General features: G+C 37.5%; 1 long non-coding RNA gene across 2 annotated transcripts; it reads right to left on the bottom strand.

The window, feature by feature from the left end:
- Positions 1–788: 788 nt before the first annotated feature.
- On the bottom strand, positions 789–6,042 carry LOC143663475 (uncharacterized). 2 transcript variants are annotated; one of them, XR_013165947.1, is made up of 3 exons: positions 5,929–6,042; positions 3,586–3,701; positions 789–893 (listed from the first exon to the last, which is right to left on the bottom strand). It is a non-coding gene; the product is annotated as an uncharacterized LOC143663475 (long non-coding RNA). The 2 variants fall into 2 exon arrangements; XR_013165946.1 differs by lacking the exon at positions 789–893 and adding an exon at positions 2,042–2,435.
- Between the last annotated feature and the right edge of the window lie 1,183 nt (positions 6,043–7,225).

A 7,225-nucleotide genomic window follows, 5' to 3' on the forward strand; every position in this document is an offset into this window, starting at 1 on the left:
TTAACATTTGTTCTCCCTATTATTTATTTTTAATCTGCATGTTTTACTAGTCTATCGAATAGGTAGATAAAAGGAGCATGAGACACAAAGTTTTCACAATCACACAGTCGCATTGCGAAAGCTATATCATTAAATAATCATCTCCAAGAAACATGGCTCCTGAAACACAGCTCTACATTTTCAGGCAGTTCCTTCCAGCCTCTCCATTACACCTTAACTAAAAAGGTGATATCTATGTAATGCATACGAATAACCTCCAGGATAGCCTTTCAACTCTGGAATCTCTCAGCTATCGACACTTTATTTTGCTCATTTCACTCTTCCCCTTTTTGGTCGAGAAGATTTTCTCAATCCCTTGATGATGAGTTCCAACTCATTCTAGGATTTCTGTCCCACGTTGCCAGGAAGGTCCACACCCCGGGGAGTCATGTCCCATGTAGAGAGGGGGAGGGCACTGAGTTTGCTTGTCATGTTGGCCCAGAGAGAGAGGCCACATCTGAGCAACAGAAGAGGTTCTCTGGGGATGACTCTTAGACAAATTTTAAGTAGGCTTAACCTATCCTTTGCAGAGTTAAGTTTCATAAGAACAAACCACAAGATTGGGGGCTCAGTTTATTACTTTGGTCATCCCCACTGCTTGTGAGAATATCAAGAATTCTCCACTTGGGGAAGTTAAATTTTCCCCCTTTCTCGCCATTCCCCCAAGGGGACTTTGCAATTACTTTTTTATTCACTTTCAAATCACTCTGGGATTTGTGGTTTCTTAACCATATTTTATCATTTTATGGCTCTTGTGATAACAGTATTTACTGGTATGTCACACTTGCTTGTTTTGTGGTTATGTGAAAGTGGCTGGATGGGTTTTTAGTCTTCACCCTCAGATGCTTGATGAGCTGAAAAAGGGTAAGAGAGAGGGTGGGAGAGAGAGAGGGTAAGAGAGAGAGTCTTCATGCATAATAACATCCGGAATGCATCTGGTTTCTTTATTTTATTGATGATTGCTCTGAAGCCATATAAGCTTGACTTCTCCACAAACCAAAGAGGAAAAAAAAAATCAGGTGGAATTAAATAATCTTCAAGGTGGCCCAAACGCTTAAGAGAAAAAGAGGTACCATCGTAGTGAGAAGGGTATGGGGGCATCAGGAGACAATGTGAAGTGAGATCCAGAGGGGGTCTCAGGACAGTGTTTCTGAAGGACCAAGAAAAAGGCACCTCTAGGGTAGCATCAAAAATTGCAGGTAAAGCCCACTATGCCTTATGCTGCACATTCTTCCGGACCTCAGCTAACCACAAGCATTATTTCGTTTTTTCCGTTTTGATCTCTGGTATGGATAGTGGTGGTTTCCAGGAGCTGCTGAGTCCACTCTGCCTTTCCAAGATTAAGGACATATCAGGAGTGTTACATAAAAAAGCATAAATAACAACAGTCAAATGCTATTGCAGTGTTCCTTTCTGGATCTAAATTGTTACCCCCAATGGAGTCCTCACCCAAACCCTTTAACATGAGTTAAATAGGTATTACTAAGTCTAATTTTATAGATTGAAGATTAACATTAAGCAAGGTGTTCAAAGTTTGTGTGCCTGGTTCAGTCAGTAATAGAACCAGATCAACTGACCATCTCTTTTCATGCAAGCTTAACTGTATTTTAAAATATGTATGAAAATTCATATGAATATACCTATGAATCTTGGTATGGAATTCTGTGCACTATTTCAGACCACTAAATTTCAGACCACCTCTAATATTTCAGAGATATATTAATATCTCTCTTTGATAAATTCTTCTAATTAATGGGAAGAACCATAATGGATTTGCTAGTAAACTATTTATATTCACTTGATAAAACATTGCAAAGTTATTAAAATAGTCAGCATAAATATCGGGTTGTAGTACATAAAAATGCTTATAAGGGTAATGGCATATAAAAATGGCAAAAGAAAATAAGGATATAAAATTACAAGGTCACTAAGCATAAAATATGAGGCATGCATAAAGACAAGGTAAGAAGAAAAGAAAATCCAACACTTACTGTGATTATGTTAAAATGGTAGAATTGAGAATATTTCTTTTCTATCATTTTTCCTTCTCTCCTTCAAACTTCATAAAACTTTTAAGATGGTTAATTTTACATGTCAATTTGGCTTAGGGTATGTTGTCCAGTTGGTCAAGCAAGTACTGGGTTAATTATTACTGTGAAGGTATTTTGTAGATCAATGTGCCTCATTAGTCAGTTAATTGCATCTACAACTGATTACATCTACAATCAACAAAGATTCCCCTCAGTCATGAGGGAAGTCTCTTCATCCATTCATTTGGAGGTCTTAAAGCCACAACTGAGGATTTCAGAAGTCAGAAAGAAAAATTTCAGTCCTTTCTTCAACCAACCAGTTTCTCTTTGAGATTGCAACTTCAGTTTTTCAGCTTGCAGCCTGCCCTACAGAGTTGAACATGCCAGATATAAGATCACTTCTTTTCAAGTTTCCAGTTTGTAGTCTGCCCAACAGAATTTGGACTTGACAATCATCCATGGTGAGTGAGCTAATTACAATAACAAATCTCTTAATAGATACATATTTTACCTCTTATTATTTATGTATATATCATAATAGTGTAACATTTAGAATTTTTAGAATAATAGATTAAAATATAATATGTAATGCTATTTATATTGCAATAGTATATAATGTATATTGTATTAGAATGGATGTTATTTTTATCATTTTTATTGCTATTATTCTGGAATGCATCCAATAGCACTTTGCTCTGGCTGATTGGATGCATGATATGACTGCTGATTGAGTTATTATCATTGTAACCAATTCCAAAGTATTCAATCAGAATACAGATTTTATTTAAGCCCATTGTTTTTGAAAATATACTAATCTTCCACTTTAAGATGTGAACTTAGAGTGAAAATCCTCAATATGCCACTGAGACCTTTTCTTAGCTTCTCAGATGCCTTTTAAAAAGAATTCAAAAATGTGAAACAATTCTGGAATGCAGATGCCATCATCCTGACAGTGCCTTACTTCCCCATTCTCTAGTGCTTTAGTGTTTTCCCCTAAGTAACTGGAGAACAAAACTTCTGGTCATGAGCAACTGAAGTTTGGGAGGATCTCATTAGTTCTAAGCAGTGTTCAGCAAAATGTTAAATGGGCAGGCAAGATAGCATGGTTTTGAAGGTAATAAAATACTCATTAAGCGTGTACACCTATGGAGGGTCTTCCAACTTTGCTGATCTACGGTGATGAATTTGCATATCCAGTCCTGAAATAGTGGGTTACGTGACATTACAGTGCAGTAACTGTCAGAATCACTTCCAAAATAATTCCTCCAACTTGGGGCTTAGCATGTGATGAGATGCTAGCATCTCTCACATTTGCTGCTGCATTCAGAAATGCTACAAATAGATTTAGAAACCAGAAAAAAATATCATCCAAATCCAGGTGTTTCACACTTATTCTCTGTGTTATAAAGAAAGACAGAGAGGTGAAGAGGAAGGGAGGAAAAGAAGGAAAGGAGTGAGAAAATCCTCAAAGTCCAAAGGGTCAGTATATTTTGACAACATTGCCAGGTTTTCTTACTTGAGGGTTTTCCCCAAAATATCCTAGCTTGGATAAGCTCATCTTTCTCTCACCATGTTGATGATTTTTATTAATTAACAGGAAAGCAGAAGATGAGAAGATCTTAGTGTGAATATCTGGAGGGAGAAATAAGGAGAAGCAATGGTTAGTTAACTAAACAAGTTTGGGGACCAAAAGAGGAAACAAGTGTAGACTCTGATTCTATTGTAATTGCAGACATGTCGGCATTGTTGATTGACTAATTCATTCATTCATTTATTCAAGAAACTTCAAGTACTAACTTTTTGCTAGCTGATGAGCTAAGTGCTTGGAGCATATTAGACTCTCACTACTCAAAGTGTGGTCCATGAGCCAGGAAATCAGTATCATCTGGGAGCTTGTTAGATATAGTAGAATTCCAGGCCCCACTCCAAACCTACTGAATACAAGTGTGCCTTTTTAAAAATGCTTAAATAGTCCTATGCACATTAAACTTTGAGAAACACTGATTTAGAGAAGACACCAACAAGCTCAAAAACCTACATTTTTGTGGTACTGCCTTTTTTTCAGATGTTCCTTTTTCTTAGTTCCTGAGATGAAGACCACCATTAAAGCTTCAACCTGTGAGCCCATTTTGAGCCTCAGTTTCTTCATCTGAAAACATTAAGGAAAACTCTACTTCCTATCACCTATCTATCACCTATCAGAGTGATGGGTTCATTTAAGTTCTTAGTAATCATGATAACTTCCCATCACTGTCTTCCTCCCAATTCTTCACACCCATCTATACTTGCACATGTCACTTTTGAGTAAACACAAACTCTCCACTTCTTTTCCTAAGACCATCTACAACTCCTCTATTAATTTTAGGATTCATCATCAAGCTCTTCACCAGTCTTCAGCCTCATGGGAAGGCTATGCTGATTTGCCCTGGAAACAATTCATAGAAAATGATTGCTTTGAGAATGAGATTGCACGCCATCAAAAGTGTGAGTTCTCTCGAGCCAGAATAACTGAGGTAAAATGCCTGCTGGTCACTTATTTGGCTGAGGCCTTGGTCAAGGTAATTGACCTCTAAGTGCCTGCATTAGCTTAATGGTAAAATGGTGATAATAATGGCATTTATTTTCACTGCACTACACTAACAATTAAGGTTTCTTTTAGCCTTGCCATTTTTTTTCCTATTACCATATTCCTGTTAGTAGTCCAGCATATACAGCTTGCATTCTTCCTGTGTGTACCTTTCCATCCATTCATTCATGCAGTATTAACTCAGTGCCTGTGATGTAACAGACATTGTGGCAGCTTTCATTACTTTGCGAATGTGTATAAGCACACATATACCCGCAAACATACATGCCTTTTCTTGAAAATGGTCACATATTTATAAACTCATTACATGTATTATGACATATTCTCATTCAGATTAACTTGGTCGCCACCAAAGGGCGTAAGCAACCAGCAGAGGGCAGAGCACCCTTACAAAAGTGGGGGCACATATATGTTTAAATCCTAATCCACATTTCTCTGTGGATGGTATTGCCTGATTCCTGCTTCTTCAGAATTAGAACACTCCCTAGCAGCTTCTGGGTATCTTGAGAACACTCTAAGAGAACACAAGGGTCTAGATCAGTACGTAGCGTCTCTATCACTAGACAGCCAGTATAGGAAAAAAATGGCCGATCACATCCCTGGTTTATCTGTCAGCTGGGAAGGCACATGACTGACATCTCCTGGCCCTTTGCTCCTGGGTTGCATTGCTTTCAGCTTCTAACTACAGTGGCTTTCTATGTCAGCTCTCCAAGAATCTCCAAAAATGTCTGTAATTAGGCATCTACTTTCTGTATATGTTCTTTTAAGGATTCCAGTAAACAATTAAGATCCACCTTGAATGAACAGAGTTCACATTTCTATGACAATAATCTAATTACAAGGTCCCACCCACAATTTGGTGGGTCACATCTCTATGGAAACAACCTAATTAAAAGATCCCACCCACAAAAAGTCTGCACCCACAAGACTGGATTAAAAGAGAATGGCTTTCCCAGGGTACATAACAGTTTCAAACCAGCATACCAGAATAATCTCTTAAAAGATGGACTTCAGTCATTTAACCTACTCCCTCAGAACCTTCCATTGATTAATTGATTGAATCCTTTATTCATTCACTAATTCACTCAGTAAATGATTACTGAATGATGAGATTTCAGATATGAGTAACAATACATGGTCTTTGACCTCAGGGAGCTAAATTTAGGAGGGTGGAAGATTTAAACAATTGTTGCCTAGACATGCAAAAAGGACAAAATATAATCATAGATTAAAATATAATTATGTATTAAAACAATGTAGCATAAAACATACATTATATAATAAACTACATCACTCTTTTCAAGGTACATGGCAGCCATTGGGACACCACTCACAGCTCCTTTTAAGAAAGACTCTGCTGTGAAGAATGTGACTCTCAACTCCCAGCTGTGACAACTTCAGTATCCACCATGTGTTCACATTGAGGTCACAGCAATGCTCATAGAGGCATTGTTTTAGTTTGCTAATGCTGCCAGAATGCAATATACCAGAAATGGGCTGGCTTTTACAGAGGGAATTTATTCAGTTAAAAGCTTATGTTCTAGGGCTTTATAATAATCCAAAACCTACGGCATTCAGAGGAAGATACCTTGACTCAAGAAACGCTGATGGCATCTGGAACACCTCCGTCAGATGGAAAGGCATGTGGTTGGCATTCCCTCGTCCTTTGTTCTCTGGTTTCAAATAGCTTCTCCTGGATATTTTCTTTCTAAATCTCCAAATGTCTCTGTTTTGTGTCTGAGGTTTTACTAAAATGGGTCTCTCTTAAAGGACTTCAGTAAGCAGATTAAAGTTCACCTTGAATGGGTGGAGACACATCTCCATGGAAACCACCTAACAAAAGTTACCACCCACAATTGGGTGTGTCACCTCTCCATGGAAACAACTTAATCAAAAAGATACCACCCAAGCAATAGGTCTGCCCCCTCAACTGTGGCTTAAGATTGAAAGAACATAGCTTTTCTGGAGTATACAATAGTCTCAAACCAACACAGGCATCATTCACAGTTGCCAATCCAAGCATCTAAGTGATGAACGGATAGACAAAATATAGTATATACATATAATGGATTATTATTCAGCTTTAAGTTCAAATGAAGTCCTGATATATGTGACAACATGGATGGACCTTGAGGATATTGTTTTGAGTGAAATAAGCCAAACGCAAAGGACAAATATTGTATGATCTCACCTATATGAACTAATTATAGCATGAGCAATATAACATAAGCAAACTCATAGAGTTACTACCTAGACTGTAGGTTACCAGGAGATAGCATGAAGGTAGAAAATGGAGAGTTAATGCTTAATTTTTTGCAGAATTTTTATTAAGGTGGATAATAAATGCTTGGAAATGGATAGATGTGAGAGTAGCACATTATTGTGAGTGTAATCAATAGCACTAAATTGTATATCTGATTTTGATTGAAAGGAGAAGTTTAAGAGTTATGTATGTTAAAGGACTTCAGTAAGAAAATTAAAGCCCACCATGAATGGGTGGAGACACATGTCTATGGAAACCACCTAATCAAAAGTTACCACCCACAAACTAGGGAGTTTCTGGCTTTAT

This window comes from Tamandua tetradactyla, chromosome 19, assembly GCF_023851605.1.
Source record: "Tamandua tetradactyla isolate mTamTet1 chromosome 19, mTamTet1.pri, whole genome shotgun sequence".
NCBI lineage: Eukaryota > Metazoa > Chordata > Mammalia > Pilosa > Myrmecophagidae > Tamandua > Tamandua tetradactyla.